Source organism: Phyllostomus hastatus, unplaced genomic scaffold, assembly GCF_019186645.2.
Source record: "Phyllostomus hastatus isolate PE091 unplaced genomic scaffold, TTU_PhHast_1.1 phas_contig_17, whole genome shotgun sequence".
Classification (NCBI taxonomy): Eukaryota; Metazoa; Chordata; class Mammalia; order Chiroptera; family Phyllostomidae; genus Phyllostomus; species Phyllostomus hastatus.
The window spans coordinates 29,004,940-29,017,247 of NW_025333664.1; the positions used below are offsets into that span (position 1 = coordinate 29,004,940).

The 12,308-nt window shown below is 37.7% G+C and overlaps 1 protein-coding gene across 6 annotated transcripts in view; it reads left to right on the forward strand.

Moving 5' to 3' along the window:
• Positions 1–12,308, forward strand: part of PLCB4 (phospholipase C beta 4) — a 395,438-nt gene that overhangs the window by 138,395 nt on the left and 244,735 nt on the right. For all 6 annotated transcript variants that reach the window (XM_045833066.1, XM_045833064.1, XM_045833065.1 and 3 more), the window contains one exon: positions 5,908–5,967. The gene's annotated coding sequence lies outside the window, so the exon portion shown is untranslated. The remainder of the gene's footprint in view (positions 1–5,907; positions 5,968–12,308) is intronic.

Sequence of the window (12,308 nt, forward strand, 5' to 3'; positions counted from 1 at the left end):
TTTTACATTGTGACTCAATCCACATATGCTTGTCTACACATAAATGACTAATCTGCCTACCCACATAAACTGTGAAATAAATGTGTGCTGTTTTAAGCTGAAAAAAAGAAAAGGTCTATGGACATACCACCATGAACGTGCCTGATCTCGTGCGATAAAAAAAAGTAAGTTGGACTGCTGTACTTTTAGGTTTAATTTTTCTGGAAAGATACGATGGGTATGATGTCTTCCCTTTTTGGAAGACTGGTTCTGTTGGCTTTGTATCTGTGACATTCGGACTTTGGAGGGTACCTTTTTATTTGATACTGTGCAGTAGATTGTTTATATGTCTCCACATAAATGACAGTAATTCTATGAAATATTACTTACCTTTACCATCATGCACTCTGATATTTTATGTTCCATTCTATTCTACTTAATTTTTAAAAGAGCCATTAAAGTGATGGGCTATGGCCTGCTGTTTGAAAAAATAAAAATTAAAAAATAAATAAATAAAATGTATACGGTAAATAATTATGGTAGTATAATAACATTGCTTTGGTAAATAACTATAAATAACTGTACTTACTATGATACACTTAATTTTGATAGAAAAATAATGCCATTTTTCCATAAATAGAAGTTAAGTGCTAATGTACACAGATTGTATACTATGTCTCCCTGTACTGTTGTCAAATACCTGTGTCTTACATATAAGCTACACCATGAACAATAAACTGTAATAAACTCTAAGGTGTCTCCCCATGGATCATCAGAGGGAGATGATCCATGAGACCATCAGAGGGAGATGTTTCCACTGCAGGAAACAATGCTATGGCACATTGTGAACATGGCCACAAAGTTGGCCCCTGGCATTCACACCTTTGCAGTGCTCACTGTTCTATCAAGAGGTGGGACTGTTCTCTCCCTCCTTTGAGTCTGGGCTTGACCATGTGACTTACTTTGCCAAATACTCCAGCTGACAGCAGGTATTTGGCAAAAGAGCAGAGGCTTGAAAAGCCTTGTACTTTGGGACCTGCCCTCTTGCCATTTTTGCAAACTTAAGACCACCGTGTGAACCAGAATAAATGGTTACTGATTTAGGTCACCAGGGTTTGAGAAGGTTCATTATGCTGCACAAACTCACAGACATAACTGTTGTCTAACATTGTTTGTTTGCAAAACAATAGTTTTCATGTTTAGTAGTAGGTCAGAGTGAAATGGCCTCTCTTTTGGTTCAGTCGTATCCCGTTAATCCTCCCTTAAAAATAAAACCTCAATGTTAAATATTTTTAGCAGGGCATTAAATGTTGTCCTTTTGTGTTTGATATGCATGTAGATTCTCAAAAACAGGCCTGGCAATGTCACCCTCAGATGTTTAGGTGTTTTCCTTTGCTAAGAAATGAAAACCTCACTGTTGGCTAAAGTTCCCCGTTGCTTTTGCTTTGAAATGAGACTGTGTCTCAAACACTATGGCATCTGTCCTTAGTGGTGGTTTGCAATGAGATGTTGGTACTTTCTTATGGTTTCGAGGCAGGTCTATAAGCATACTCTTCTTTGGTGAAGGTAAAATATGGTGGCACATATTTCGCCTCACAAGCAACCATGAAAAATTACAATAGTTATTTAAAAATGTAAATATTCACCACTTACTGTGCTTTTTTGTAGAATGTGAATAAGTGTCTTGTCATTTTTTAAAGAAGCCAACTGATGTTCCTGAGAAACTTACTGAAATGCAGTCTTTCAAAATAACTGCTTTGTAAATGAAATGTAATATACGGCACATAAGATTCGTCTACCTCAAATATATGATTTAATAGTTTTTAGTGTATTCACAGAGTTGTGCAACCACTAGCACAGTCTACTCCCAGAACATTTTCATCAACCCAGCAAGCAATTGCATAACCATGAGCAGTCACTGGCCTGGCTTCCTTGCTCCTCTAGCCTTCCATTAACCACGAATCTGACACTTCTTTTTTGTGGGTTCGCCTATATGATTCCATTTCATACACATGGAATCATATAATATGTGAACTTTTGTGACTGGCTTCTTTTACTTAGTATAATGTTTTTAAGGTTCGTTCATCTCATTACATATATTTGTGTTGCTTTCTTTTTATTGCTAAATATTATTCCATTGTATGGATATACCACATTTTGTTTATCCATTCATCACTTGATTGACAGTGGGATTGTTTCCACTTTTTGGCTATCAGGAACACTTCTGCTATAAAAAATGTACATATCATTTTTTTTGTATGGGCATGTTTTCTTTCTCTTGGGTACATACCTAGGAACAGAATTGCTGGGCCATCTGGAAATTCTATTAATCATTTGAGTAACTGCCAGACTGTTTTCCAAAGTAGCTGTGCCGTTTTATATTCCCACAAACAATATATGAGGTTTCTAATTTCCCCAAATTCTCATTCACACTTGTTATAATCTGTCTTCTGACTATAGTTATCCTAGTGGATGAGAAGTAGTATCTCATGTGTCAGTTTTGACTTGCATTTCTTTAATGCTCGGGCATCTCTTCATGTATTTGTATATCTTTTTTGAGAAACGTTTAGTCAAGTAATTTACCCATTTTTAAATTGAGTTATTTGATTTTTTCATTGTTGGGTTGTAATAAGAAGGGAGAGAGAAAGAGGGAGAGAAGGAGGGAAGGTGGGAGGAAAAGAGGGAGATGGAGAAGAGAACATCAATGTAAGAGAGAAACATCAGTGTCTTCCTGTATACCCCTGACTAGGGATTGAACTGGCAATCTATGTATGTGCCCCGACAGAGAATTCAACCTGCAACCTTTGGTGTGCGGGACAACGCTCCAACCAACTGAGCCACTCAGCCAGGGCAGGTTGTAATAGTTCTTAACATATTCTTGATACAAGTCCATTATCAAATACAGGGTGGGACAAAAGTAAGTTTACAGTTGTTCATATGGCAAATAATACAATAATTAATAAATAATAATACAAGAATAAATTCCGTGTTTCATGTATTCCCAACTGTAAACCTACTTTTGCCACACCCTGTATATGATTTGCAAAAAAACATACCCCATTTTGCAGGTTGTGTTTTCACTTTCTTAATGGTGATATTTGAAGCACAAAATCTTTAATTTGATGAAGTCCACTTTGTATTTTCTTTTGTTGTGCATGCTATTGGGGTGATATCTATGAAATCGTTGTCTAACCCAAGGTCACAAAGATGTACAGTTGACCCTTCAACAGTGCAGATTTAAGGCCCATGTTTTTCAAGGTCAACTGTATTTTTTATCTGGAATGTTGAAGCTGTGTATGTGGAGGGCCACCTTAAGTTATACACATGTTTTCGACTCTGTGGTTGGTTGGTGCCCCAGCCCCTCTGTTATTCAAGGGTAAACTGTATTTTTATGTTTTATTTATTCCTGAGACTTTTATAGTTTTAGCTCTTATATTTAGATCTATGATCTATTTATTTTGAGCTAATTTTTGTGGATGATGTGAAGAGTCCACCTTTATTCCTTTGCATGTGGCTATCCAGTTGTCCCAGCACTATTTGTTGAGTAGACTGAACGGTTTTGTCACCCTCGTTGAATGAAAAACAGCTTTTGCTAATACCAACACTAATAGGATTTGGGATTTGGGGGTTTTATCTATTTACTAGGTTTTTTTCTGTGCCATAGAAAAATAGCTTTTCTCTTTTGAAAGACCAAATGCACACTCAGGGACACATAAACACCCACGCAGACTCACAGAGACCTGTGCACAGACACACAGGCACCCACACTCATTCCTCCGATCTCTGCTTTACCAAAGGCCCCAGTCCTACCCTCATCACTTAGAGGAATAATAGAATGAAAAGGTAGGTAGGTTGAGGCCTTGACTGTCATGTAACTACAACACCAAGTCAGTCACACTAATTTGCTGACCACATGCCAGTAGCTAAACAGTTCATGAGAGACTGTTCATGATGCTTCATTCTCTGCAATTGAGTATTTCAACATTGACTTCCCCAAATGTTGCAATATTTTAATCATGCACAGAATTAGAAAGGTTGATGGAAAAATGCACCAGTTTTATGTGGGATAGTCAGTAGGGAATTACAGAAGACAAGGGAAAACATGTGTCCAGTCTTTAAATCTTTAGTTGCAGAAAGACTAGGGCAACAAGTACTTTCTCAAAATGGGGAGCATGGTATGGCAGGCTCATTAATCAATGAGCTTTACTGAGACTCAGCTTGTTTCACAGCCCCAATGGGCATAAAACAGTCGTGTGGTTTAACTCCACAGCTCTAGGAGCCACTTAAGTATTCATCCCTTCAACAAAGATTTGTTGAGCATTTACTAGGTTCTAGGCATTATGCTAAGTGCTGGGGATACATATAATGGTTTTTAACACACAAATAATCCCTGGCTTCATGGAATATACAGTCTCATATTAATGCATCATTAAATATAAATGTATATTGAAAATATGGTAAATGCCATGGAAGTGAAACATGGACCATAATGCCTGGGTTTGAATTCCAGCTCTGTGTGAATCCTGAAAACTCACCCAACTTCTCACTTTTCTCCTCTATAAAATGGGAACAATTGCAGTACATACACTTTAGAGTTTTTATGTGGTTTAGAGTTTTTATGTGGTTTAAAATAAATATGATGCAATCTATGCTTAGAGCCTGAGTCTTGGTAAATACTCACTAAATCAGTAAAGTAGGTGTATATGAAGCTTTATATTCTCCTAAATTCGTATGTTTAAAATGGAACATTCCTTTCTACAGAGTTTGGGATGAACTGGAATTTTTCTTTTTCAAATTCAATTATAAAAGAGATAGGTTTCATGGTAAAAATTATGGAATATTTAAATGTTAGGTTAAAATTCAAAGGCCCCTTTTTTGTGTTCCTTCAATTCAAGATCTTGAGAGCAGCCATATCCAGGAGTTTCTTGCCCACATGTGTTTTTGCATATAGTAGTGTTCATGTCTGTGTGCTTAGATTCGTGAGGTTTGTTTTACCACAATTGGGTCACAGTATACATATTAGTATACTACTTGAGTTTTAGAAAATTAATACTATGACCTGAGAATTTTTCCTATATCTGTCTATATGTAGATCCATATTCACTTTTTTCTTTTTAGTAGCATAGTCTTGCAATGTGGGAATGTATCCTTCTGCCTGGGATCTTACTGTGGACATATCCTTACATACATAATGACCTTCAGAAAACCCAATTCAGATTTTACAGACATCATTTTCCCATGTCTCAGTTACCATTTTTTTCTGCATCTGCCTTTCCACATGCAAATTGGCTTCCTCTTACCTCTATGTACTTCTCACACCTCCTGGAACTCCCCCAGCCCGACCTCATCTTATGAAGACGTTGATATCTACATTTCAAACAATCGGAAATCCAATATCAAATCCAGAATCTGCATGAACAACTTTATAAAAGATAATACAAAATTATAAAGATAATACAAAATAATATTAAAAATGACTTTGTCCATAGACACAATTTGTTGTAAATCTTTCCTTTCGAGACTGTTCTGTGAAAGGGCAATCTGTTCCTTATAATTATAGTTCATCTGAGGGCATTTTACTGTTAATCAGGAAAAGATCATTCTGTTTAATTTTAGAAGATTTCAGATCGCCATATTGTTCAACTGCTGCTTAATTGTTTTGATAGGTTAAGAAGCTGAGTTACAGATCTGCAGCTTTGCAGAGGGTGTATAAACCCTGTAGGCTGAGTATAGCAGTAATATATCTGATTTAATGACTATGTCTTCATCATCCATCTAGAAACTAATGTCATTAATTTATTAATGTGTCTTTCTGTTTAAAAAATTATAGGTTCTGATTGTGAAGTTCAAAGGGCTGTTTCATTCTGTGAAATTTTAAGGTTCTTTACATTGATTTTTTTCTCTGGTCTGTGTCTGCTTGCTTCACAGAGGCGGGCGCTGTGAGCGTGACTAAGCAGACATCACTTGCAGTTGGTCCAGAGCTGTCTGGTGAGTATTCTGCACCCTGTGGTAAAGACTTGCTAGCTGTGGGGTTCTAGAACTTTCAGTCCGTATAATGAACCCCTTCATTCATGCTGATGTCCCAGGTGATATGCCTCTTAAAACTGATTCACAGACATTTTTTTCATGTGATGGGACATTGGTCCCCTGGCATTTATTAGATTTAAGTTCATTCATTCCACCAACCTTGGGCACTTCACCTTTTATTAGATTTTCTACTCATCATCTGTGGTAATCTTTCCTGCACTTAGTAAGTAAGCATCAGGTATTATTTATGTTACTGTTCTTTGCAGTTCTTTCTGAGAAGAAATGTGTGACCTGCTTTCAATCCTGTGCAGAATTAGTTTGAGAAACAAATATCTTTATATGGGCAATTTTTATTTATAAACTATAACTTGCCAATGCTTTACGAGAGCCAGAATCCTAGTTAATATGAGAGCTTGTTCTTGTCTGACCCTTTAATGAATTTGCTATTTTACTAATTGCTGTTGTAAGCAATTACATTGGACAACGTCTTATTTCTTACTTTAAGGGACAAGCAGTCATTTTATAGTGATCACATGAAAAAGATAACCAACAGCCTCGCTGTTTATCCCGACAGGTGAGCTCCACGTCCCATGCATTTAAAATCAATGCTGTTTTCTTCTCCTTGTGCATATCACATCAGACACACCATCGTCTTCTGCCAGGGCCCAGGGCTGATTGTCTTCTGACTCTTCTGTGAGGGGCAGAAAGAGTCATACTTCTCTCAGTGATCAGTATTTAATGATGACACAAGAATATCAAGAAAGTAGATTTATTATCGAATGCTCCTACCTACTTTTTAGTCAAGTGCACTATATTTTCCTGTTCCCCTAGGATGATTCATAAACCATGTTTTAGCAGGTGAACCAGAGTTAAGGGTGGAGGTGGGAGCTGATTCCTAATTCTTTAGGAATTTTAAGTCAACATAGATGCTGACATCTCCTTTTTAGTCTTTTTTATTACATTTTTCTGGACTACCCACTTCCTCTGCACAATAGTTGTATTGTCCTTATAAATAGGTCAGTTTTCATCAGCTGTATTATATAAATGATTCCTATTAAGAATTGTTTGCTTAATGAAAATAAACACTTGAGTCAAGAGTCCCCCCAAAAATAAAAACAAAAACCAACACTTAGAAGTTTGTTAAATATATTTTTAAAGATTTTATTTATTTATTTTTAGAGAGGGAAGGGAGGGAGAAAGAGAGAGAGAGAGAAACATCAATGTGCGGTTGCTGGGGGCCGTGGCCTGCAACCCAGGCATGTGCCCTGACTGGGAATCGAACCTGTGATGCTTTGGTTTGCAGCCCGTGCTCAATCCACTGAGCTACGCCAGCCAGGGTTATTTGTTAAATATTTTAAGTGCCATGAAGATAATTCTCTGTATGAAGTGTTATAAGTGCCATGCATTGGACTTTACAAAGATTTTGGGTGGATCGGGTCCTAGGACAGCTAACAGTGTGTGGGCTTCTCTTCCATCCTCATAGCAGTTGGGACCTGTTTGGACCTGGTGCCCCACATGTTACCAGGTTGTTGACTGCCATCTTTGTGTTAATCTTAGCCTCCTCCCAAAGAGAGAATTCTCGTATCTTTCTCTCCATCTTCTCTTACAAATAAAAACATTCTACTCTAGCAACATTACGTTGTTGGACATCATGTTTATTGAGGGTTTTTTTTTTCTTTATATTGAGCTGAAATCTGATTCTTTTGTAATGTCTTCTCATACTCAAAATTGGAAACACTTAGACTGGAGAACTTGAGCTTTTCTGGTTGTGTCATGAACACTTGCTTTATTTCCCATGATTCCAACAGTGAACTGTATATTAGTTCTAAATGGCTTATTTTTTAGGACTATTATATCTATAATGACTATTATATCTGTAATACACATTCAGAATATATTTTAATTCATGTAATGCCAAAAGGTGTATTTTAGATTTTGCTTATTTATGTCACATTCAACTTAGCTTTTTATCAGTGTTAGGCAATAAACTCCTAAAATAAAAATATATTTATATAGAGAATAAAATGACTATTTTGGTATGAATTATCCTCACTCTTACATTTCAGCTTCAGAATGACTCTTGGTAAAGAGGAATTTATTAATCTGGTCAAACTAAAGTCTGTCTTCAAATCATGGAAAGAACTCCCTTGATAACTCCCTGTAATATTCAAGTTTGGAAGCTGTATTACTCCTAACAAATTTACTTAATGTTGGGGGTGCTTTCTTCCTTTATGAATGATTTTTGAATTGTTTTTGTTAAGTATTGATTATGTACAGAATGTGTAACATCACCGTCAGGTATGACACTCGCCCAACTTGAATGTTGACTTCTCTTTCTCCCTCTATTTTGGAGCCTTACATACCAGCCCGATGACTGTCACACCTGGAGATGATATATGTTGTGCCAGCATTAGTGTCATTTTTCTAGATCTAAGAACTACATTTAGGGCTACTGCAGTGATCTTTGGGAACAAAGATGCTTCTTATTAAACTGTGGACAGTTATTTTAAATGGTGCTGTGTTCTAGGAGCTCTTATCCATGGAACAACAACAATTAGGCTTCGTGTCTTCTTAGAGCCCATTCATGCATGATGTGTTTTGGGTTGAGCTCCCCAGAAGCAGACCTGAGATGAGGATTTCTGCATGAGTGTTTTATTAAGGCAGAACTCCCAGGAGAAGCTAGTGGGTTGGGGAAAGAAAGGGAAAAGAGAAAATCCAAGCGGAGGGATGATTTGAGCAAAATCTCTGCCTTAGGCTGATCTCTGGGGGAGCTCTAGTGCATAATTGCTCCTGAGAGTGTTTCTGCTGCTCAAGGCAAGGGAGTGAGTTTTCCCTTTCCTTCTTCAGCCATTGGCTGTGGGCTGCTGACAGTGGGGCTGTAAACTTGGGAGGCTTTGACTCTTGGCATCTGCAGCGGGAAGCAGCTCTCAATTGTTGAAGGATGCTCCCCTTAAGAAACTTGCCAGTGCTATCTCTTAGAAGCAAAGCTTACAAAAGCTGGGAGATGGGCACACGGGGCAGTTAAAAGGGACCCAGTGGCATCTGGACAGGACACTGGAGTGCTCTAGCTAGCCACAAGCCATTTCACTCAGTTCCTCATCCCTACAGGCACATTTTCATTCCTTAGACCATTTCCCAGTGCAAGTTAAGCACTCTCAGAAGCTACATAAATTTATTTTCTTCCCTTGAGAAGGTAATGAGCTACTGCTTCATATATCTAAGTCCTAAAGTGTTTGCTGTTTGAGATACCTAGGTAATTTTCAGTGAATTGTATTTCTGTATGTATTGGAGTTAAAAATCAAATCTTAAATTTCAAAGCTTTCTTTAAACGAATGTCATCATGGGTAATTATTTCATTGCCCTAAAAGAGAGGCAAGGGCATTGTTTGATTGTATGATTGGCAATTATTCTTGCTAGAAACATTTCTGAGCATATATACTCACTCTATTATTTTTTTATTCTCATCTCTTTTAACAATTCTTTAGAATTTTATTTTCTAATACTTTGCCTTTGTCTTGAAAATATTTTTTCACAAACTTTTTAGGTAAATACATGGTGTTTCCTTGGGTACTTTCAATTTGGTATAAAAGTGTAGTCCTGTAGAAATATCACATGAGCTGCATGTGCAATTTAAAATTTTCTTCTAGTTTCATTAAAAGTAAAAACAGTGGGTTCTTCTGGCATCCTCAGCTGGAGGCTGGGAAGTCTAAGGTCACAGTTGAAGTTAATGTTAATAGTGTGGTTAGCCTAGCATGCCAAATTATTATCATTCCATTATTAATGAGATTTTACATTTTTCCTTCTCCATTTTTCTGGTGTATATTTCATATTTACAACAGATCTCAGTTCAGACTAACCATATTTCAAGTGCTCAGAAAGTACACTTGGCTACTGGCACTGTGCTAGATGGTGCAGCTTCAGAATGTTATAGCGAACTCTGGTAAGAGGCTTTCTTCCTTTGAGATAAGATGTTTTGTCGGCACTCCATAATCTCCCAGCTTAGTGACTCCACTCAGTAGAGAAATGAGACAACACTGTTGTCCAAAAAAAAGTGAGCTTATCTAACCTTGATGAGCCATTACTGCTTTTATTTTTAACTTAATACCCCAAAGGCATGAATTATGATGAAGATGACTGGGTTTGGCAGCTGAGATGTCACTGGTAACCTTCTGGAGTGCAGAATTCTAGGGTCACTTTTTGGAGAAAAATGGGTGCTCAGTGAAGAGTAAATGTGGAAAGATTTTAAAGAGGAAAGGAGGGCATCTCAGTAGAAAAACATATATCTATATAATGTGTGTTGGGGAGAAGGTTCCAGAAGAGTTGGGGTACTTGCATGGGGTGGGAAATACACAGTAAAAAAGGTAGTTAGTAGCTAGATTGATACCAGGTTCAAAGACTTGGATTTTGTGGTATATGAAGTGAAGTATCATCATGACCCAGTTATATGCTGGGGTCTATTTCAATTATTTATTATAGTGGAAAAAATCATTCCAAAATATAGTGGCTTGAAACAACAGCACTTTTCACCTCTCACTTTTTCTGTGGGTCAGGGGTTTGGGAAAATCTTTGTTGGGCAGTTCTGGTTTGGGGTCACTAGTGCAGCTGCATTCAGATGACACATGAGGCCAAAAGAACACAAGGCTGGAGCAGCTGATGGCTGGGTCCCCTCTCTCTTTCTTAACATGGTCTCAGGATTTCACCATAGGACCTCTCTTTAGGGGCCACTGTGGACTTCCTCACAGCATGGTGGCTCCAGTGTGATTATTCCAGCCAACGAGGTGGAAGCAGCAGCAGGACTTGACCTTGAAGTCTTTCTGAATAACATCATTTCCATCATGTTATTCAGTTACAGGTGAGCCACAAGCCTGCCCGGTTTCAAGGGGAGGATATTTAAAAGTCCACCTCTTAGTGGAAGGAGTGTTAAAGTCACGTTGTATGAAGAGAATGTTGGAAATACCATCTGCCACAGGGACTGTCTCCACTGCCACTGTTATATGCCTCTTGCCCCATTAGCCATTTTGGAAATGCTCTAGTAAGGACCCTCCATTGTTTCTTGGACACACTTCTACACAATGACTCTTCTTGCTAGACTGGGCAGCCCTTAAGAAAATCTAATCTTCTGCTTAGACAATGAATGGGCACCCTGGCCTTCTTCCATCTTTCATTATCTTCACCTAGTCTTTACTCTAAGAGCATTCTCAAGTGGTGGGTACACCCCAGCCTCAAATGTTCTCCTCTCTTGATTTGTGGAAGAATTGAGAGATGAGAGAAAAAAAAAGAGCAAAAACAAAGCAAAGGAAAATGTTCTAACCCTTTCCTCTTCTAACCAAAAGGGGACAACTCTACTGTTTAAGGGTATCCTACTCAGAAGAGAGAATTCTCCACCTTGGGCACCTTTGTAGGTTCTCTCAGTCTTTTCATTTCTCAGGTGGTTCTCTGATGCTCTGCTCCTTGGTCTCCATGGTCAACTGGGCTTCTTTTCCCAAAGTGATTAGAAGGAAGGAGAAAAGAGTGGGACCAATACCAGGACTTCTGAAAGATAATTTTCCTTGTAGTTGCTAAGGCAGCATTCTGCCAAATCCTTTTCTTCCAGTTTTTATAGGAAGATCTTCATCCTTTGCCAGAATCCTGTCTTTACCTCAGCTTGGGCCCTGATACTAGGTGCATAGTGAGCTTTCACTTCTTTTCTTTCCCTCTTTCCTTCTGCAAAGTTGACTAGAAAAGATTAAAGTGCCAGCAGCATAAGAGCTTAGAGATGAAGTGTATTGAATTCTGGAACTTATTTACTATAAAATACATTTCTAAAAGAGCTGATGAATAGATAAAGGGATGGATACAGGGTAAGATATTCAAAAAAGCAAAGTAGTAGGAATATGGCTTGTTTACTATAAAAATCAGTTTCATTTTTAAAATAAAATGTTAGAGAAAGAAAGCATTAATCATAAAATTTTAGTGAAATATATTAAGGGATAAATGTTAGTTTTCTATTCTAGCAGATGCTGAAGGCTTGTGCTATTTTTTTAGTCCAAAAAATGTTTCAACACAAACTTTTAATAGTATGTATTAGTGATGTTATTTTTTCCTGCTTGTTTCCCAAAAGATTTGAAGAAACCAGCAAAGGACTAACAGTCCAATATAGAACATTTTAGCTGTTGTGCTTATATTTTTTAGCTTCTTAAACTGGGCTTTTCACTTGTAGCTGGTGAAGATGCTACTGTCGAAGTCATTATGGTGTTAAAATGTCTTTATGTGTCATTTCTCAGGGACCCTTGCGATTGTGGCAGCAAGCACTTCTTATTCCA